Source organism: Chiloscyllium plagiosum, unplaced genomic scaffold (genome assembly GCF_037043375.1).
Source record: "Chiloscyllium plagiosum isolate Xiang-an unplaced genomic scaffold, Cpla_swu_hap1 HiC_scaffold_18, whole genome shotgun sequence".
Taxonomy (NCBI): domain Eukaryota; kingdom Metazoa; phylum Chordata; class Chondrichthyes; order Orectolobiformes; family Hemiscylliidae; genus Chiloscyllium; species Chiloscyllium plagiosum.
In genome coordinates, this window is record NW_028270156.1 from 31,340,747 (window position 1) to 31,364,185 (window position 23,439).

A 23,439-nucleotide genomic window follows, 5' to 3' on the forward strand; every position below is an offset into this window, starting at 1 on the left:
AACTAAATTAGTTAGACAGGAACTCCAGGTTTTTGGGAAAAACAACAGCTGAACAATGGGCTCCCTTCAAAGAAGAGATTGTTCAGACATAATTGGGGCACACTCCTTCGAGAAGAAAAGACATGGCAAACAAACCCTGAACCTCTTGGATGAAGAAGAAGATAGAGATTAAAACAAAGAAAACAAAACATGCTTATCACCAGTGTCAGATAGAAAATACAATTAGAGTCAGAGACATATAGCACAAAAACAGACCCTTTGGTCCAACTCCCATTTGCCAACATTTGGCCAGTATCCCCCTAAACCCTTCCTTTTCATTTGTCCATCCAGATGCCTTTTAAATGTTGCTATTGTACAAACCTCCATAGGCTCATTCCATACACACACCACCCTCTGTGTGAAACTGTTGCCCCTTAGATCCCTTGTAAATCTTTCTCTTCTCACCTTAAACCAATGCCTTCTAATTTTGGACACCCCTACCCTGGAGAAAGATCTTGGTTATTCACCCTATCCATGCCCTTCATAATTTTATTCACTTCTGTAATATCACCCCTCAGCTTCCGATGCTGCAGGGAAAATAGCCCTCTCCTTGTAGCTCAAATCCTTGTAAATCTTTTCTGAACCCTGTCAAGTTTAACAACATCTTTCCTATAGCAGGAAGTCCAGATCTGAATGCAGTATTCAAAGAGTAATCTAACCAATGTTCTGTACAGCCGTAACCTGACCTCCCAACTCCTACACTCAATTCACTGACCAATAAAGACAAGCATACCAAACACCTTCTTCACTACTCTGCCTACCTGTGACCCCACTTACAAACTTATTAACCTGCATCCCATGATCTCTTTGTTCAGCCATACTCCCCAGGACCTTACCATTAAGTGTCTCAGTCCTGCCCTGATTTGCCTTACCAAAATGCAGCACCTCACAATTATCTAAATTAAACTCCATCTGCCACTCCTCAGCCCATTTGCCCATCTGAGGTCCTGTTTGCTCTGAGGTAACCTTCTTCAGTGTACACTGCACCGCCGTTTTTGGTGTCATCTGCAAACTTATTAACTCTTATATTCACATTCAAATCATTTATATAAATGACAAAAAGCAGTGGACCCAGCATCAATCCTTATGGCTCACTGCTGGTCACAGGCTTCCAGTCTAAAATGCAATCCTCCAACACCATCACCCTGAATGCCAATTTTGCATGTAAATGGTTAGATCTCCCTGTATTCCATGTGGTCTAACTTTGCCAATCAGTCTACCATGTGGAACCTTAATAAACGCTTTGCTGACATCCACATAGACAACATCCACTGCCCTACCTTCATCAATCTTCTTCATTACTTCTTCAAAATAACTCAATCAATTTAATGAGTCACGATTTCCCAAGCACAAAGCCACGCTCACTATCCATAATCAGTCCTTGCCTTTCCAAATACATGAAAATCACTATCCCTCCAACAATTTACACACCACTGACTTCAGGCTCACCAATCTATAGTTCCCTAGGTTTTCCTTACCATCTTTCTTAAATAATGGCACAAGTTAGCCAATTTGCAGTCTTTCGGCACCTCACATGGTTACTGATGATACAAATATCTCAGTAAGGGGCCCAGAAATCACTTCCTTCGCTTTCCACAAGGTTCTGGAGTACATCTCATCAGGTCCCAGGAGTTTATCCAACTTTATGCATTTTAAGACATCCAACTTGACTGGTGAGACTTCCAGTCTTCCATCATCATGAATGTAGTGATGGTATTGAGGTCAGCTATGTAGTCCTCATAAAGTATGAGTTCTCTAATTAGGGCGATTAACCTGGTCCAATCAGAGAGCTCTGGCTGACAGGTATAAACAGAAATGTGGCACTTTGTGTCTTTCACTGTGTCTCACACCTGCACACACACCATGGGTGCTGGGGAAAAAAATAAGCACTACCGCACTTAAGTGGTAGTGTGGGGGTTAAATTAAAAAAAGGAAATAAATATATATATAACCAGGAGTCTCCTCGTGGGTCTGCTCCTGGAAAATTAAAAAAAAACAGAAATGTGCCATTCAGGTGTTTTTCTATCTTCCTGGTGGTGAAATTGAATAAAGATTCATACACCTTGTGTCTCTCACTGTGTCTCACACCTGCACACACACAACATGGATGCTGGGAAAAAAATAAGCACTACTGCAGTTAGGCAGTAGTGTGGGGGTTAGCAGTAAAAAGAAAGAGGAGTGTCTGATCACATAGCATTGCCCTTTGATGTGGAGGGCACTGCTTGTCACTGGCCACTCGGGTGTTTTCCTATCTTCCTGGTGGTGGAAATTGAATAAAGATTCGTACACTTTGTTTCTCTCACTGTGTCTCACACCTGCACATACACAACATGGGTGCTGGGGAAAAAAAAGCACTACCACAGTTAGGCAGTAGTAAAAATTAAAAAAAACCATAAATGTCAGAGGTTCTGTTGCTTGGAGAGCTAGTTCTGAGGGCCAATGTCAAGTACTATACACTTGTAAATAAAGGGTGACTTAGAGTCATAGAGATGTACAGCACAGAAACAGACCCTTTGGTCCAACTCATCCATGTTGACCAGATATCCCAACCTAACCTAGTCCCATTTGTCAGCCTGTATCCCTCTAAACCCTCCTATTTATATACCCATCCAGATGCCCTTTAAATGTTGCAAATGGACTAGCCTCCACCACTTCCTCTGATCCATACATGCACCACTCTCTGCATGAAAATGTTACCCCTTAGGCCCCTTTTATATCTTTCCCCTCTAACCCTAAACCTATGCTCTCTCATTCTGGACTCCCCCCACTCCAGGGAAAATACTTTGTCTATTATCCTATCTATGCCCCTCTTGGATATGATGATGGGATACCAAGCTTCATGGAATTATTTCAATCATTATCAACCCAGATCATCTATGGACAACAGTGCTGCTTTCCCACTTGATTTCCTGCCCTCTTGTACTGCTGGGACAATTGTGATGCTACAGGCTTTGCCAGGGAATCATTGCTTTCAAGATGCAGAACAGAAAGCCATTTAGTGAGTGGGACATCAGGGAACTCTTGCACTATGTGTTTTGTTCCCTTCAACTCCCTGTCTGCCTATCTGCCTCCCCACCTCAACTCCAAATTGTGAACTCACTGAATGGATTGTCTACTTCTCTGGCTTGCATTTACAAGATTGTAACTCCAGTTTGTGCTCAAGCTCTGAATCAAGAAGGTGAGCCAATGGTATTTCTTGTGCATGTACTTGTCTAGGTCACATAAATTCCCCACATGATTCCCCACATGCCTTAGGATAAATATTCCACTTGTCCGAGCTGCCCTACCATACACTAATCTTTCACTTGTGTTATTTATATTGAAATTACTTTTCCTGGACTAGCTTTTTTGAATACTTATATTTTTCAATATTTTCCAGCTTTGAGATACTGTCACTAATAGCAGCTGTTCATAAAGGAACACCTTCTCCTACCTTTCACTGAACTCCCCACTCAGCAAGCTTAACTTGTTGAAATAAAGTGTTCTTGAAACAACATTTTTCTCTTCTGGACTAAATTGCTCCTTTGAATCAAATCTTCACATTCTTCATCTGTCTCATGTCTCTCTAGCCTGGGTCGATTATGTTTCTTATAAATTATAACCCACTCATAATGTGTGACTCTGATAGATCAATAGCAATATTTGCTTAGCTTCCTGCTATAGTGATTAATTCCAAATCAATAAAAGGCTTTCTGTACATTGAAAGATAGCTTTCATTAGTTGAAACTTGTTGAATGAGGCAAATTAACTCACTTGAAGGTAGTTAGTCAGTTTAAATCGACAATCTGACACTTAATTTTTAATTAAACTTGTTAAAGAATAAGAAATAAAGTTCCACCTTAATTCAAATTCCTCAACAAATTGCAGCATTCACTCAATAAGTCCCCACTTCAATCTTAAGTATAGAGCTTCGGCAATGGAGTTCATCATTAACACTAATCCTTCAATAATGTTTGTTCTGTCAGTATACTACCTCTGACAGTGCAGTGCTCCCTCAGTACAGTCCTTCAAATAGTGCAGCATTTCATCAGCACTGCCTCTATGATAATGCAGTACTCATCATTCGTTGAGCGAGGGTGGATAAGGCATTTGGTGAGGAGTGCAGTGGCAGTAGAAACCGAAGTGTGAGACTTAATTACGAGAGATTTCAAATTGCAAAGCCATAAATAAGAAGTGGCAATGGTAGAAGTAAAGTAGTTTGAATGCATATTTGTTTATTAGTGTTTGAATGTTTGTGTCTTGTTCTCTGGAGTTCCAAACGTAAAATAATTGTCTTGATTAAAGAAATTGTAATATAGACTTTTTAATTTGATTTGAAAATTGTATTTTAAACATTTACATTCACTTTAAAAAGTCTTTTAGTATTGTGTTGTAGTATATGTTGAAATAGTCATCTTTTTAAATGTTTTTGAAAATAAGAAATTATGGTAAATTATATAGATTCGACCATTTAGAAAGATTATCCTTTGTAGGCGTTACTTGATAAATATCTGGAATAAGCCCAAAGTTTTAGACAGTTGTCTGGTGACCCAAACAAAAAAATTAGGAGTTGAACAATGCCATTGGGAGGTTCGAAGAATCTAGACATGGTAAATTCAGCCCAACATCAAAATTGGCGAAAAATATGGGCTCAAAAAAAAACAAAAGAATTAATTAGACTTTGCCATTAATATTGTCAGGAACTTAAAGATAATTTCTTACTCGCTTCTTGGTATGAAAATGCTACTAACTTGGGCATCAAATTGACCGAAGATGGTATTCTTTAACCAGTTGAAGTTCTTAAAAACGAATGTGCACATGACAAAAGGTTACAATCTGAGAGATCTCAATGTAAAATGTAATGACAATACTAAAGAAATGCGCAGTTCAATGGTTGGCCTTAGTTTGGGTCCGGGAGACAACGAACATTCAGACTTGGATGATTGGTGTTCCTCTATACACAATACACCACAACCTCCGTCTCTGCTATCTCCCGGTTCCCCTTCCCTTTTTAGTCCCCAACCTACAGCTACTGTAGACCCTTCTCAACTTACCACTACGACTCCAAATCCACTACCGCTGGCAGGCCTGCCTCCCGCCTATCAGACAGTGCACATTCCAAACTCTCAGATCTCTGCTATTCCCATCCAGCCAACCCCTACTCCTTCTCATCAACACCTTCTCACTTCCCCTACTGATGACAGTCCCCAGACTTACTCCGCCTTGGTTCAATCCCTCGACCTGCCCTCTTCTTGATATACTGAACCCGTTGCCTGGAGAACCCTAAATCAAATTTAAAAAAAAGAAAAACTCCTCCAAGAGAAAATTTGTTTAACTTGCTGAAACTTCTCGAATTTATCTTCTGACGAAGAAATTCCCGTACCAGGCATGTTCCCCATGAGGAACGTGCCAAACCCAGGGGATGGACCAGATGCACCTCAAACAATTTGCGTTTACTACCCTTGGAAACCACATGAGATCATGTCCATTCTTCGTACGGCTCCTGACTGTCATAAATCACCTCAACAATTTATTGACTTTTTTAAATATCACAATTAGAGTCTATAATGGAACTGCCCAAGACCTCTGAGCACTTCTCCAGCAAATCCTCACTTGCACTGAAAATTCTCGTTTCACTGAACATATTAATCATAATGATTTTGCAGCCCCTGCTAACGCTGTGCCTTAGGAGCAGCAGCAACAGGATGGCATTCTTAAAGCTGCATCTGCTGTACTGGCAAAGCCTATTGACCTTGCTCGTATCCTCGAACTTCGTCCTAAAAGTAAGGAATCGGCCGAGGACTTCTCTTGAACGCTTCCAACAATGTTATGAGTCCTATTTTGGTGACCAGGCTTTTAATTGTCAGGCCCCCAACCCTAAATATAATTCTATATTAATGAATTGTCTGCCGCCCTCTGTCGTTTCTGCAGTTAAGACAAACAACTTGGATTGGTCGGTGCCAAACCCAATCAACTCCACTGCTCGGTTAAGGCCTTCTGGAAGCACCAAGGTGAAGATAAACCCCCCTGCCCGAGTGAAGACTGAATTTGTCATTCAAGAGGAATCTCCCCAGCAACTATCTATACGTCGCAGCCGTGGGCCCCCCACCCTTCCGCGGATGGAGTCGTGGATGGGGCTGCAGCCGAAGCGGTCCAACCAGTAGTGGCCCCCAGTGTTGTTTCAACTGTGGAGACCCTTACCAGTGGTATCATGACTGCCTGACCCGCAGCTACTCCACAGGTGGCCACCTGTCCAATTGGGTTTCCACAGGACCCCAAGGGGCAAAAAGGGGGAAACCAAGGGGGCAAATATGGAAATTACCCTCAAGATAACTGGGGCACCACCAATGCAACCAAGAGGTAGGGGATGATACACCACCTTTTAATAAAACAAACCCTTTTCCCAATGACTGACTAACCTTCCTCTGAGGTCTTTATCTCATGAAAAGGAACTTACAGTTCTACTTGAAATTGAAAGTAGATGACATCCCTTTTTGATTGACACGGGAGCTTCAATGTCTTCGGTGACATCCGATATGAATCTTCCAATTTCCAAGAAGACCCAATAGTATTATGGTTTCCAAGGTGAGACCCATCTATATGCAGTTTCTGATCCAGTTTCACCTTCACAAGTGTGTCTACCTTGATTCAACATGTGGATGACCTCCCTGTTGCCAGTCTAGATGAAGAATCTAATCACTCTGATGTCGTCCTCCTCCTTAACTATCTGAAATGCCTGGTCTATGTTGTCTCCCCCAAGAAGGTCCTGGTTGCACAACACCAGGTAAAGTTCCTAGGTTTCATCCTGTCGAATGACTCACGCTCCCTTGAACAGAGCCATATTGTTCCTATTGTCAACTTCCCCATTCCAAATGGGAAACAGGTTCACACATGGCTGGGCATGGTCAATTTCTGAGGTCAATGGATCCCCAACATGGCCCTTTTCATCAAGAAATTAACCCCTTTCACTTCTTATGAAGGAACCTTTGAACTCCCCTCAGAGGCAAAACAGGCCTTTGACGAACTCAAACGGGCCTTGTCACAAGCTTCAGCTTTGGGAAGACCCCTTTATGACAGACCTTTCCAACTTTACTGCATTATTCTGGATGACTGTGCTTCCTCAGTTCTCACTCAGCTACATGGAGACCAATATTGTCCGATCGCCTATTTCTCTACTAAACTTGACTCTGTTGGCTTAGGACTCCCCCATTGTACTCAGATCCTCACAGCTATTGTTCTAAGGTCAAAATCCGCAGAGAACCTCACCCTCCAGCAGGACATTTTTGTCTACAGTTCTCATGCGGTGATTGCCCCTTTAGGACAATTGCAAACTCAATATTTGACTGCTGCTCACCAAAACCGTTACGAGATTTACCTCCTCAACAACCCCTGACTAACCTTTAAGTACTGCACCACCATAAATCCTGCCTATTTCCTTGCATATCTCCCAACACCCTTGTCCACTCCAGTCCATGACTGTTTTCTCTTTATTAATGAAGACATTCAAGTTCGCCCAGATCGCAGACCCTGACATTAACATGTTCACTGATGGTAGTTCCTCCATTGGCCATACGGGTAATCGCCTCTCAGGTTATGCAATAGTTGATGATCATGGCTCTGTCCTGGAATCAGCTTCGTTTGAGACCCCCTTCTCTGCCCAACAGGCTGAACTCTTTGCCCTGATCTGTGCCTGTATCCTTGGTACGGATGTCCGTGTAAATATTTGTACTGATTCCTGCTATGCCTTTGGAGTTGTCCATGATTTTGGTCAGCTCCGGAAGAATAGAGGATTTTTGATCTCCTCAGGGACCCCATTTCTCATCACCAGCTTGTTTCTGATCTTTTGACAGCACTCCTGGTCCCAAAACAAGTTTCTGTTATCAAATGTGCTGCCCATACCATTGGCCAGTCAATCTCCTGTTGATATTGGAAATAAGACCAAAGAGGCTCTGGAACAGATTAAACTGGGATTATTAGATCTGTGTCTTTATTCCATGCAGAATTGGTATGCCTTATACTAGCCTGGAAAGGTGGGATCTGTACAATTGTCCAAGACAAATGCATTATGGGCATTCCCGGCCGAACTGACAATATTACCAAGATATCCCCCCAAAACGAGATCCAGGTGTTCCTTGATGGAATGACTGAAGGGACCAGTTGGGGAAGCTGGGGATTGGGCTCATGGTACAATTGGCTTATCAATTTGGCTATGTATATCGGAATCATTCTCCTCTGTCTGTTTGCAGGCATTGCTATTGTTAAGTGTTTAATTGCTAAACTTATGAGCTCCATTCGTGATATAGGCTCACCCCAGAACATGCACCTTTTGCAATCTGAAGGCTCACCCCCATGTGTTAATGACGATGATAAATATGACCAGGTGAGCAGTGAAGAGGATGTTGATGTTGGAATGCCTTGAAGGCCATTCGTTTGGATAAGCCTTCTCTTTTAGTGATCACAGAGCGATCAAAGGGGGCAATGAAGATATGGGCCTCTGGAAGGTAGCACAAAATGGCAGCATATGGGCCTCTGAGAGGTAGGCCAAAATGGGTAAAGGAGCTGCACAAAATGGCTTCTACAAAGTGCAAAAGAGCTTCTGCATTAAAATTGCTCTGAACCAGTCAGAAACAAGAAACTGCAGACTGATGTAATTCCAATAAAAAAACAGAAATAACGATGGAGGTAGAACAAAATCGTTCCCTATATGAAAATTCTACTGATAGTCCTTAAAACCATATAAATAACTAACTACACCTGCAAACTGCGAGTCCTCCTAGAGGAAATACTAAACCACATTTTGCAAGCTGCGAATCTTTGTAAAGGTGACATAATCCATTACACCTTAATCAATATCATTGGTTCAAATTACTACCCATGAAGTAATTACAATTATTCATTGAATCTAACTACACGATCATGATCATGTCTGATGATGATAAATGTATTTAAATCTTATGCAAGCTCTGTAAGGTCGTTTGATTCTTTTGATTGCCAAGAAGTTTTCCTACTTCTGGGCAAATCAGAGTCTGCCAACACAGCACTGTAACATACAATTAATGATTGTTTACATGTTGGACAAAGAGTCATTTACAGGTATGTCAACTGACCGATCGTGGAACCGAGTGATTTATAGATTCTCACTCTCACTGAGGAGTCATGACAATTTTCAAGCCATAGTAGGAAACGGTTTGGGAAGTACTGGCATAAATTTTCTATTAAATGAGGAAACGTTCCTAACAAACTATTTCTCAGCAAGCTGCTTCATTTATTCTTCAAATAGAATTGATAGTGTGGGGTTTTGAAAGGTTTATCATTAAAACTGAGCAATTCTCTGCTTAATCAATTATGTTTCCTGAAGCTTTAATTGTTCATCAAGTTTGTTTTGGGTTAGAAACAATGCAACAATTATTACATTTTTATTCTCTTCCAAATATTCTTGTCCTTTATTTATAACCGATCCAATAATACGAACTCATTAACATTAATGTTTTTTATCTCTGGAACCACCCTCGTTTCCACCCTAGACATTCAGGTCTGGCTCAGCAGTATCACTGTGATCTTTTGGTGAAAGTTGTTATCTTTGCCGTTCTTTGTTCCATGCACCATTCTTGGTTCTGGCGTGCACTTGCTCCATTTGTTCCCTTGGTTTTAATTTCACAACTTCATCCTTCCATTCAAAATTCTTCAGGTGGAATTAATGTTGATCATGAGTTCATAATTATTCACAAATCAGTTACCCATGGGAGTAGACATTGAATTCACATCCTTCACACATTAAAGACAAGACTGCTACAAGACTGCTATCACTGAATCAAAATTTAGGTGCAAAATATAAAAATGAACTGTCTAAAACATGCAAGTTTTCTTTCTCTGGATTGACTTCAGTGTCTCAAAGACACAAATGAACAAGATTTTTTTTCTGGCAAAGCTTGGCAGAGATCTTGAATTGAGTTTCTGCTGTGATTCACTCTTCAGTCACCAGTGCTAAGTCACTGTACATTTAAGCAAAGGTTGGACCTATGCAATGCGAGAACAGGACACCAGGAATACAGGAGTAAGGAACTAACCTCCGTAAATCAGGGCTTTTGTTTTACATAAGCATATCCTGGCGACGTTAGTTTTCATTGTATGTGACGTTTTGTCGGCTGGTTAGCTCTTATGCCAACTATTCCCATTCCACCCCAGGGAATTCAAAATAGAAAACTTTCAATCTTTCTCTAAACAAAAGCTTGATCTTAAACTAAAAAGTCAATGTCAGTAGGTCATTGCTGTAAATCCACTGCGGGATAGGATTGATGTCACAGCTCCTCTCACAGTTGAGAAATTCAGGACAACTTCAAATATCTTCCCACTGCTCAGTCATTTTACGTCTTGCTATTGGGGAGACATCACAATGACATCAGCTGCAACAAAAGGAACATTGAACAACAGGTTCTGAACCCCTTATATAGCAGAGCATTTTCACAGTAAAAGTATCAAACACAACTTCAAGCTGTGGGTAGAAACTCCTCAGAACTCAGGCTCAGGAACTGTGGAACTAACACCTTTGGTGGATTGGTAAGTAACTTTCCTCATAGTCAGAGGGCTACTCCAGTGACGGTTAGATGTCCAACCCAGTGTTTCTGCTATGAATGAGTGTCAAAAAAAATTCAATGAAGGTGTGACATGTCTTGTACTGTATTCCAAACTGTACAGAAGCAGCTTGCTGGCTGGGAGTCAGTGGGTAATGTGTTTGCCTTTTGTGGAAGTTGAATGTAAATTTCAGGCCACGGTCACATTTCCACTTCAGAGGGAATGATGTACTGTCTGAGGCACCATCTTTGAGAAACACACAAAAGCAAATTGCTGGAGGGACTCAGCAGGTCTTGCCAGCATCTATGGGGAGAAAAACAATGTTAACATTTTAGACTGTTTGCATGATTGAAAACATGTATAGTTAATACCTGCATCAAGTTGTATCTTTGTGAATGCTAGCATGTAGAAATCAAACAAATGTTTAGATTAAAATTCTAATTGCAACATAGCTGCTGCCTCAGGTAGAAATAAAATACTCCATGGCACTGTTTTAAGGTGAGCGAATTTTTCCTGCTGTCTAGACAAAACCAGCATCATTAAAATTATAGTTCAGTATAATTTTGCTGTTTGAGGACTCCACTATGCACAATACTGGCATTTCCTACATTATAAGCAATTCTTTGCTTGTGAAGATCTTTGAGATGTTCTCAGGTTATGAATGACTTGGTAAACATTGACGTAAATTTTGCATAACCATTAATAAATGCAAGTAAACAATTTTCTTTTTGTAGATAATATGACTTCACTAATCATGGAGAGAGTAGGTTTTGTGACCATCCTGTACATCATGGGCTGGATGCTGCTTTGCAATGGGAACCCCATTGGGTAATTTGCTAAATTAGAACATATAATCACACAATCAACATTACAAAGAATGAGACAAGTGACCCAATGAAATTGATTGTATCCTTTCTTTCAGTAAAAGATCGGTGAGTGAGCATCAGCAAATGCATGATCGGAGTCGTTCTCAGGAAGATACGAGGAGGCAGCAGTGGCTTGATCAGATGATGAAGGAGTTGAACACAGCTGGGATGGTCCATTCTCGAGACATGACTGCACTTGAGCTGCCGAGATGGATGGAATTAACCATTGTTTCCCCAAACCCCAGGAAATAGGTAGAAACCAGACAGACATCATAGCAACAGGATGTTGGTTTATAGGGTGGACGGGAAACATTCAGATATAAACCTTCAGGATTCTGAGTTGACCAATCTCAAAGTTCGATTAACTGTAAAATGTTGAAAGATTTGATGGACTTGCAGTAAGGCAGGTGCTGCTTGAACTGGCTAAAAGTAACCACTAGAAATATTTAACAATATGTTTATTTTGTAGTAACTTTTAAAACAGTATCCAGGATGATCTCTCTGTAAATTACCCTGTGTTAAGAAATTATAAAGGTATTTATTCCACTATTTATGTAACTTAGTTTTTGAGATTAAATTTAGTCTATATTTTGACATTTATTGTATTTCCTGTGGGCTCCCAATGTTATCAAAAATAAACATATCTGTTCCAAATTATCGTTCACCTTACATTTTTAGCTCAGAAACAGAAATGATTGAAAGTTGCTTTCAACATAAGAAATCAGAGCTGGGTTGGCCAGTAAGGTCCTTGAGCCTGCTTCATGAATCAATAAGCTCACAGCTAGTCTTAAAACAACTCCAATTTCCTATACTAACCTGATATCCCTTTGATTCCTCTGGACCCAAGAATATTCTCCTTGAATTGATGCTCACAAGGATGCTGGAAGCATAGAAGGTCAAGGATTTCAAAAGGAGACTGGATGGGCACTTGAGGGAAATAAGCTCACAGGGCTATGAGTATAGAATGAGGGAATGGAATGATATGGACACAGGTGATGGGAATACTGAACAAGTCAGGTGACACATGACTTGAGAGACACTGAGTTTTTTTTAACTTTATCATGAAATTCAGTCATAAACATATTCAGAAAAAACTCCCAATATACTTTTAACATTTAATGTCACAAAGGGAAAACATGAACTATGTTACACGTTGCAAGAACTACTTAAAATAAATTCATTATAAATAAAGGAGAGATCCAACCATTTTACCCAAACAATAATCTTACAGACACCCAAACCCAAGGAAATGTCTCTCTAAATGAATAGCAGAGCTCTTTGGTCAGCTGCCACTGTTGTAAACAGTTTCAGTTTTTGCAAACGGCTGTGCATTCATGTAATGCTAATTTCTTTCATTAATGTCTTTCCCTGAGGCAATAGCCTCTGCTTCTGGAGTTTTCTTCAAGACAACTCAAAGCATCTCCCCAGCCCTGTCCTGACTGTTTCAGAGACAGTTACTAACAGTACCTCTACTGTAACAGTTCTCTTCTCTGTGAATGAACCTGATTGTTATCCCTGTCAATCTTTCTCTGGGTTGTAAAACTGAAGTCAGCAAACACCTTAGCTCCTAGCTGCCTGGTGGCATGTTGGTCTTTTAACTAAAGTGGGATGGCACAGTAACTCAGTGGTTAGCACAGTTGCCTCACAGCACGAGGGACCTGGGTTTGATTCCAGCGTCAGACGACTGTCTGTGTAGAGTTTGCACGTTCTCCCCATGTCCGTGTGGGTTTCCTCCCACAATCACAATTAGTGGGCGGCACGGTGGCACAGTGGTTAGCACTGCTGCCTCACAGCGCCAGAGACCCGGGTTCAATTCCCGACTCAGGCGACTGACTGTGTGGAGTTTGCACGTTCTCCCCGTGTCTGCGTGGGTTTTCTCCGGGTGCTCCAGTTTCCTCCCACAGTCCAAAGATGTGCAGGTCAGGTGAATTGGCCATGCTAAATTGCCCGTAGTGTTAGGTAATAAGGGGTAAATGTAGGGGTATGGGTGGGTTGCGTTTCAGCGGGTCGGTGTGGACTTGTTGGGCCGAAGGGCCTGTTTCCACACTGTAAGTCATCTAATCTACTCCTGACACAAAGATGCGCAGGTTAGGTGAATTAGCTGTGCTAAATTGCCAATGTGGTCAGGGAAGTGTAGGCTAGGTGCATTAGTAAGAGGGAAATGGGTCTGGGTGTGCTACTCTTCAGAGGATTGGTGTGGACTTGTTGGGCAGAAAGGCCTGTTTCCACACTGTAGGGATTCTAAAAATTTTTTGTGTAAATCAAAATGAATACTGTTCTGTCCTTTAAGGAAATAACTCAGACATTCACATCACTGAAAATTATATTTTCCATACTTTAAAACCTAATCTTCCAAATATGTTATCGGTATTCATCACAGCATCCTTCTATGTTTAAATGCATTGTGATTCAACAATATTCAAAGCACCCTAAGATAGAGAATTCCCAAAGATAACTGACCAGTAATATTTCAATCAGTACATATCAAAATATTCTTAACGCCGATCACTTTTTGGGAAGAGTGGTTAAACAGTTATTATTACTGGTTCAGTCTAAGAATCATTAAATCCTACAGCACAATAGCGAGCCATTGGCCCATCACGTCTGCTGTTCTGACAAATTCCAGGTGGGATTCCCCAATTTGTTACAGCTCCGGTCAGATTACAACAAATCATTAAACTCCTCGATGAGGAACAATGAAATAGCTCCCTATCTTTATACACCCACCCTTTGTTTGGATGCAGCAAGGTTAGTTTGGGAAAAGTATCCTGTCCCTTGTGGTTAGCATTAGAAACATAGAAACAAGGAGCAGGAGTGGACCATTCAGTTGTCCGAGTCTGCTCCGCCATTCAATTTCATTGTAGCTGATCCTCTTTCTCTCTTTGGATGGAATCATACTTGGTACATCAGGAGGATGGGTTATGGCTGTGGTTATTGGAAGTCAATCATCTCAGCTCCTGGACATCTCTGCAGGAGTTCCTCAGGGTAATGTCCTAGACCCAAGCATTTTCAATTGCTTCTTCCCTACTTCAGAAGGTCAGAGGTGGGGATGTTCGCTGTGATTGTACAACGTTCGGCACCTCCTCAGATACAGAAGCAGTCTATGCCCAATTGTAATAAAATTTGGATAATATCCAGATTTGGGCTGAAAAGTGGTCCATGCCACACAAATGCCAGACAACTATCATTTCCAAATGACAGACAATTTAGCTACTGTCCCCTGATATTCAATGACTTACCATCGCTGTATTTCCTACTGTCAACATCCTGGAGGTTAAAGTAAACTAAACTGGACATACAGTGATGACAAGGGGAGATCAAAGGCTAGGAATAGTGAAGTGAGTGACTCACCTGTTCTCTCTGCAAAGTCTTGGAGATAATGAGAATTGCAGATGCTGGAGCTGGAAAAAAGCACAGCAGTCAAGCAACATCAGAGGAGAACGGTAGTCGACATTTCAAGTCAGAACTTTTCATCAGTCCTGAAATGTCAATTTCCCTTCTCTCCTGATGCTGCTTGACCTGCTGTGCTTTTTCCAGCTCCACTCTTTACCCACTCTCCAAAGTCTGTCCAAATTGACAAAGCACAAGTCATGTCTTGCCTGGATGCTTGCAGTTCCAATGACATCCAAGGCAACGCAGCCTGCTTGATTGGCACCATATCCACAAACATTTAGCCACTGCACCACCAGTAGCTGCAATGTCTACTATCTACAGGAAGCACTGTAGAAATTCATCAAAGATCCTTAGACACCACCTTCCAAACCCATGACCACCTCACTCTGGAAGGTCAAGGCCAGCATATACATGGAAACACCACCTGCAATTACCCCTCAGGCCACTCAACATCCTGACTTGGAAATACATTGCCATTCCTTCACTGTCATAGCATTGCAGATCTACCAACAGCACACAGATATCTGTGTTTCAAAGAAACAGCTCACAGCTTTATCAAGGACATCTAGGGGCAGGCAATAAACTTTGGCCCAGACTGCAATGATCACCTCCCAGCTTTATCTCCATCCCCTTGTTGTCTTTAATATCTTTAAAAAAATCTTTCTTGAATGCACACAGTGATTCAGCCACCGCAGTCGTCTGCGGTAGTGAATTGCAGAGATTAATTACCTACGGACTGAAGAAATGTTTCCCCGTGTCAGACTTGAATGGTCTACTCCATATCCTGAGACAGTTACCCCTGGTTCTAAACTCCCCAACCAGGGTATACATCCTTTCTGCATCTAGTCTGTCTAACCCTGTTAGAATGCTATTCTTCTCAAATCAGATCTCTTCTCATTCTTCTAAGCTCTTGTGCGTACAGGTCCAATTGAACCAATCTCACATCAAATGACAGCCCTACCAACTGCAGTACCAATCTGGTGAACCTTTGCTACACTCTCACTATGGCAAGTATATCCTCTCTTAGATAGGGCGACAGTATATCCCAGGTGTGTTCTTACCAGGGCCTGTACAACTGCAGCAAGATATCATACTTCAAATCCTCCAGCAAAGAATGCCAAACTATCATTTGCTTCCTAAATGTTTGCTACATCTGACTGTTTATTTAGACTGTCTAGTGCTTAAGGACCCCAGAACCCTTTACATATGATGCTTCCCATTTCCATTTTTAATTTTTTGAAATAATCTCTATGCATTAATTCGTCGGGTTATAGGCCATCCCTTCACTTGTTATTCAGCTGTTGACAGTTTACTCAAACTGTCTGAGACTTTTGATTACCTGCAGAGACTTATTATTAGTCCACTCACATTTTGATCTCTCTCTGCCTATTGATCTGCCTATAAATTGTGTGCCTGTGCGCTTTTCTTCATTTCACATGACGAAGGAGCAGTGCTTCGAAGCTTATGCTTTCAAAAAAACCTGTTGGACTATAACCTGGTGTTGTGTGATTTCTGACCTTGACAATTTTCAAGTCAGTCAGAAAACATTTGGGAACCACTGGCATAAATGTTCTGTTAATTGAGGCAATGCTCCGAACAAACAATTTGGCAGCAAGCTATTGCTATTTCATTTATTATTCACAAGAAATTGACAATGTGGGGTTTTGAAAGGATTATTGTTAAAACAGAGCAATCCGCTGCTTAATCAATTATATTTCCTGAAGTTTTAATTATTCATCAAGTTTGTTTTGGGTTAGAAAAAATGCAAAGATTTTAAAATTTTTATTTTCTTCCAAATGTTCTTGTCCTTTATTTATGACTGATCCAATAATACAATTTCATCAACATTCCGAGCTTTTTATCTCTGGAACCATTCCGGTTTCCACCCAAGAAATGTCAGGCCTGGCTGAGTAGTATCACTCTGGTTTTTTGGTGAAAGTTTTTATCTTTGCCATTCTTTGTTCCACACACCACTCTTGGTTCTTAAGTTCTGGTGTTCACTTACTCCATTTGTTCCTTTGGTATTAATTTCCTGACTTCATCCTTTCATTCAAAACTCTTCAGGTAGAATTAATGTTGAGCACATGAATTGACAAGTAATCCCAAATCAGTTGCCCATGGGAGTTGAATTCACATTAAAGACAAGACTACTATCACTGAATCAAAGTTTAGTTGCACTGTACAAATCATTCAAGTTTTCTTTCTCTGGATTGACTTCAGTGTCTCAAAGACACAAACTCAAATGAACAAGCTTTTTTTTCTGGCAAAGCTTGGCAGGAATCTTGAATTGAGCTTCTGTCATGATTCACTCTTTCGTCACCAGTGCTAAGTTACTGTTCATTCAAGCAAAGGTTGGATCTATGCAATGTGAGGACACGAGGAATACAAGCGAAAGGAACTGACCTCCGTAAATCAGGGCTTTTATCCTGGTGACGTTAGTTTTCATTGTATGTGACTTTTTGTAAGCTGGTTAACCCTTAAAATTAATATTGCTAACCATTCCCATTCTACCACAGGGAACTCAAAACAGAAAACTGTCAATCTTTCTCTGAACAAAAGCTTAATTTTAAACTAAAAACTTAATGTCAGTGTGGAAATATTGCTATAAATCCACTTCAGGATAGGATTGATGTCACAACTCCTCTTACAGTTGAGAAATTCAGGACAACTTCCAATATCTTCCCCCTGCATAGTCAATTTTAGTGATTTTATATCTTGGTTTTGGGGAGACATCACAATGACATCAGCTGTTCCAAAGGGAACATTGATCAACAGGCTCTAAACCCCTTATATAAGGAAGCGTTTTTACAGCGAAAGCATCAAACACAATTCAAGCTGTGGGTAGAAACTCCTCAGAACTCAGACTTGGGATCTGTGGAACAAAAGCATTTGGTGGATTGGTAAGTAACTTTGCTCATTGTCAGAACGCCGCTCCAGTGATGGTTAGATGTCTAATCCAGTATCGATGCTGATGTTTGCGTGTCAAAAGAAAATCAATGATGGTATGACATGTCTTGTACTGTATTCCAAAACAAGAAGCAGCCTGCTGGCTGGGAGTCAGTGGGTAACATATTTGCCTTTTTTTGAAGGCTGACATTGAATGTAAACTCCAGGCAACAATCAGATTGCCAGTACAGAGTGATGCATCATCTTTGCGAAATGCACAACACTGAAATTACTGAGGAATTCAGCAGGTCCGATAGGATCTGTGGGGAGAAAAACAATGTTAATGTTTTAGACCTTGTTTGCATGTTTGGAAACATATATAATAAAGGCATCAATTTGTATCATTTGTGAATGCTAGCATGTAGAAATCTAACAAATGTTTAGATTAAAATTCTAATTGTGATGTAGCTGCTGTTTTAAGTTAAAGTATGCCATTATTCCATGCCATTATTCCAAGGAGGTGAGAGAATTCTTCTTGGTGTCTGGGTCAAATCAGAAGTTCAGTATCATTTTGCTGTTTGAAGATTCATCTGAGTGCAACTTGGCTACAAGATTTCTTAAATTGTACAAGTCATTATGCTGAAAAAAAGCAATTCATTGGTCATGAAGATCTTTGGGACACTCTCAGTTGTGAATGGTTTGACAGACATTGAAGTCATAGAGTCATAGATATGTACAGCACAGAAACAGGCCCTTCCGTCCAGCGCGTCCATGCCGACCAGATAGCCCAACCTAATCTAGTCCCATTTGCCAGCACTTGGCCCAAATCCCTCCAAACCCTTCCTATTCATACACCCATCCAGATGCTTTTAAATGTTGCAATTTTACCAGCTTACATCACTTCCTCCAGCTCATTCCATACCCGTACTAATCTCTGCGTGAAAAAGTTGTCCCTCAGGTCCCTTTTATATCTTTCTCCTCTCACCCTAAACCTATGCCCTCTAGTTCTGGACTCCCCCAGCCCAGGGAAAAGACTTTGTCTATTGATCTTATCCATGCCCCTCATGATGTTATAAACCTCTATGAGGTCACCCCTTAACAGTCAGGGAAAACAGCCCAGCCTATTCAGCCTCTCCCGATAGCTTAAATCCTCCAACTCTGGCAACATTTTTGTAAATCTTTCCTGAACCCTTTCAAATTTCACAACATATTTCCAATAAAAAGGAGACCAGAATTGTATGCAATATTCCAAAAGTGGCTGAACCAATGTCCTGTACAGCTGCAACATGACCTCCCTACTCCTATACTCAATACTCTGACCAATAAAGGAAAGCATACCAAACACATTCTTCACTACCCTACATATCTGGAACTAACTATCCTATCTACCAACACTCCATAGGACCTTACCATTAGGTGTTTAAGTACTTCTCTGATTTGCCTTCCGAAAATGCAGCACCTCACATTTATCTAAATTAAGCTCCATCTGACATTCCACAGCCCATTGGCCCAGCTGATCAAGATCCCATTGTATTCTGAGGTAACCTTCTTCACTGTCCCCTACACTTCTGATTTTGGTGTCATCTGCAAACTTACTAACTCTACCTCTTATGCTCATATCCAAATCATTTATATAAATGATGAAAAGTAGAGGACCCAGCACTGATCCTTGTGATACTCCACTGGTCACAGGCATCCAGTGTGAAAAACATCCCTCCACCACCACCCTCTGTCTTCTATCTTTGAGCCAGTTCTGCATCCAAATGGCTAGTTCTCCCTGTATTCCAGGAGATCTAACTTTGCTAACCAGTCTCCCATCGAGAATCTTTTCGAACGCCTTAAATAAGTCCATATAGATCACGTCCACTGCTCTGCCCTCAGCAATCCTCTTTGTTACTTCTTCAAAAAACTCAATCAAGTTCATGAGACATCATTTCCCATACACAAAGCCATGTAGGCTATCCCTAATCAGTCCTTGCCTTTCCAAATATGTGTAAATCCTGTCCCTCAGGATTCCCTCCAACAACCTGCCCACCACCGATGCCAGGCTCACTGGTCTATTGATCCCTGGCTTGTCCTTATCACCTTTCTTAAATAATGGTACCACGTTATCCAACCTCCAGTCTTCTGTTAGCTCACCTATAACTATCACTGATATAAGTATCTCAGCAAGGGGCCCAGCAATCACTTCTCTAGCTTCCCATAGAGTTCTAAGGTACACCTAGATCAGGTCCTGGGATTTGTCCACCTTTATGCGTTTGAAGATATCCAGCATTTGTCCTCTGTAAGATGGACATTTTTCAAGATGTCACCATCTATTTCTCCACATTCCATATCTTCCATGCCCTCCACAGTAAATTCTGATGCAAAATACTCATTTACTATCTCCCCCATCTCCTGCAGCTCCACACATAGGCTGCCTTACTGATCTTTGAGGGGTCCTATTCTCTCCCTAGGTACCCTTTTGTTCTTAATGTATTCATAAAATTCCTTTGGATTCGCCTTAACCCTATTTGCCAAAGCCATCTCATGTTCCCTTTTTGCCCCCCTGATTTTCCTCTTAAGTATACTCCTATTGCCTTTATACTCTTCTAAGGATTCACTCGATCTCTGCTGTCTATACCCGACATATGCTTCCTTCTTTTTCTTAACCAAACCCACAATTTCTCTAGTCATCCAGCATTCCTTACACCTACAAGCCTTTCCTTTCGCCCTAATAGGAATATACTGTCTCAGGACTCACGTCATCTCCTTTCTGAAGGCTTCCCATTTTCTAGCCATCCCTTTACCTGTGAACATCTGCCCCCAGTCTGCTTTTGAAAGTCCTTGTCCAATACCGTCAAAATTAGCCTTCTTCCAATTTAGAACTTCAACTGTTTGATCTGGGCTATCCTTTTCCACCAGTATTTTAACACTAATAGATTTATGGTCACTGGCCCCAAAGTGCTCCCCCACTGACACCTCAGTCACGGGCCCTGCCTTATTTCCCAAGAGTAGGTTAAGTTTTACACCTTCTGTACTAGCTACATCCACGTACTGAATCAGAAAATTTTCTTGTATACACTTAACAAATTCCTCTCCATCTAAACCCTTAACACTATGGTAGGCCCAGCCTATGTTTGGAAGGTGAAAATTCCCTTACCATAAACACCCTGTTATTCTTACAGATAACTGAAATTTCCTTACAAATTTGTTTCTCAATTTCCCGCTGACTATTAGGGGGTCAATAATACAATCCCAATAAGGTGATCATCTCTTTCTTATTTCTCAGTTCAACCCAAATAACTTCCCTCGATGTAATTCCAGGAATATTCTCCCTAAGTACAGCTGTAATATTATCTCTTATCAAAAAGAACACTCTCCCTCCTCTCTTCCCTCTCTTTTTACCCTTCCGATAAATTTTAACCTGGAACATTAAGTTGCCAGTCTTGTCCATCCCTGAGCCACGTTTCTGTAATTGCTATGATATCCCAGTCCCGTGTTCCTAACCATTCGCTGAGTTCATCAGCCTTCCCTCTTCGGCCTCTTGCATTGAAATAAATGCAATTTAATTTATCAGTCCTACCTTGTTCTCTGCCTGCCCCGACTGTTTGACTCGCTCCTTTTCTCAACTGCACCAGTGTCAGGTTGATTTCTTGCCTCACTATCTCCCTGGGTCCAACCCCCCCACCTTACTAGTTTAAATCCTCCTGAGCAACTCTAGCAAATGTCCCTGCCAGTATATTAGTCCCCTTCCAATTCAGGTGCAATCTTCTTGTACAGGTCACTTCTACCCCAGAAGAGATTCCAATGATTCAAAAATGTGAATCCTTTTCCCATACACCAGCTCCTCAGTCTCACATTCATCTGCTCTATCCTCCTATTAATACCCTCACTGGCTCCTAACACCAGGAGAAATCCAGATATTATGAATTTTGAGGACTTCCTTTTTAAATTCCTGCCTAACTTTCTACATTCTCCCTTCAGAATCTCATCCTTTTCCCTTCCTATGTCGTTTGTTCCAATGTGTACAATGACGTCCTGCTGCTTCCTCCCCCCTTTGAGAACATTCTACACCCTCTCTGAGGCATCCTTAATCCTGGCACCAGGGAGGCAACACACCATTCTGATTTTTTGCTACTGGCTGAAGAAACATCTGTCTGTGCCTCTGACAAGACAGTCCCCTAACACAATCAATCGCTTGGAACCCGACATACCCCTTATTACATTAGAGCCTGTCTTGATACCAGAAACTTGGCTGTTCATGCTACATTTCTCTGCAAGTCCATCATCCCCTACATTTTCCAAAACAGCATACTTGTTTGAAATGGGGATAACCATAGAAATTCCTGTACTACCTGCCGACCTCTCCTACCTTTCTTGGAGTTAACCCATCTACTTGACTTATCTGTGGCTTTTCTCCTTTCCTATAACTGCCATCCCTCACACCCCCAGCTCGTGTAAATTCCCCATTGCCTCTAACAGTCGCTCCAACCGATCCATTCGATTTGACAGGATTCGCAACCAACGACATTTGTTGCAGATATAATCCTCAGTAACTTGTAAAGTCTTTCAAAACTTCCACATCCGACAAGAAGAGTATATCACTCTACTAAAGACCATTTTGCTCCATCCAATCCACAGATCCAGATAGAGCACCATCTTATTGCTCTACAAAACACTGCTCCAGACTAACTTAATACTTATTGTTATATTTTTAAAATTTAATCAAGAGACAAATCCCAATAAAAACATATATTCCAGGAAGAACCCACTATACTCACTATTGTAGTTTTACAGTAAGACTATACTTTTTATTGTAATATCTTTTATTGAGAAAAAGATTTTGAATTTTTTACAAATTACTACAAAAAAGCATAACAATCTTATAACAACAACAGTAAATAAACTACTACTCTACTTCACAAAAAATTTAGATGAAAATAAAAAAAACCTACGCAAACTACAATTTAATAAATAACTAAATAAAAACATAGTAAACCGAATTGAATCAAGGCAAATTGAATTAAATTAAATAACAACACTCAGCACAATCCCACCTAAGCTCCCCATCACCGAGAGCATCAGTTGGCATACCCATATTTGTTGGAATTCTTCCTCCCAGGGGCCCCCAGCCTGCCAGACATAGCTCTCATGGCTACACAAAGGCCCTGAACAATATAGCCAACAAGTCTGCATCTATATAGTTCAAAAAGAGCCACCACGTCCTAAAAAGTTCCATTTTCTGGTGCACCATACTTGTAAGGAAGCCCGGAGGATGTGCTCCATAACTAAACTATGCCATCCTGAGAGTCCTGGGGGGCTTTTCTGACACCCAGCTCATCAGGATGTTCTTCCTTGTACAAAATGAAAGAATATTTAACAGTTTCTTCCCATGCACGTCCAAAAGGACAGATTTGGCAAACCCAAGAGGAGGGACACTGGACCTCGGTTCCTAAGACCCCTTCCGAAACACTCGCTATAGTGCCCCAATACCTACAAACCTTGTGGCATGACCATAAGCAATGAGCAAGAGTACCAATAACTACTGACATTTGGGGCACATTGGGGATGCTCTTGTCTTAAATTTCGCAAGTTGCTTCAGTGCCAACTGAACCCTGTGGACTACCTTCAGTTGCATAGCCTGCATTCTATTGCGAATCGAAATCTTCCTTACGTTCTCCCAAATATCCTCCCACGCCTCTGACGAGACCTCCACCTCCAA

General features: G+C 41.1%; 1 long non-coding RNA gene across 1 annotated transcript; it reads left to right on the forward strand.

The window, feature by feature from the left end:
• Positions 1-10,434: 10,434 nt before the first annotated feature.
• LOC122558041 (uncharacterized) lies at positions 10,435-12,110 on the forward strand. The gene is made up of 3 exons (XR_006314016.2): positions 10,435-10,575; positions 11,325-11,418; positions 11,513-12,110. It is a non-coding gene; the product is annotated as an uncharacterized LOC122558041 (long non-coding RNA).
• The last annotated feature ends 11,329 nt before the right edge of the window (positions 12,111-23,439 follow it).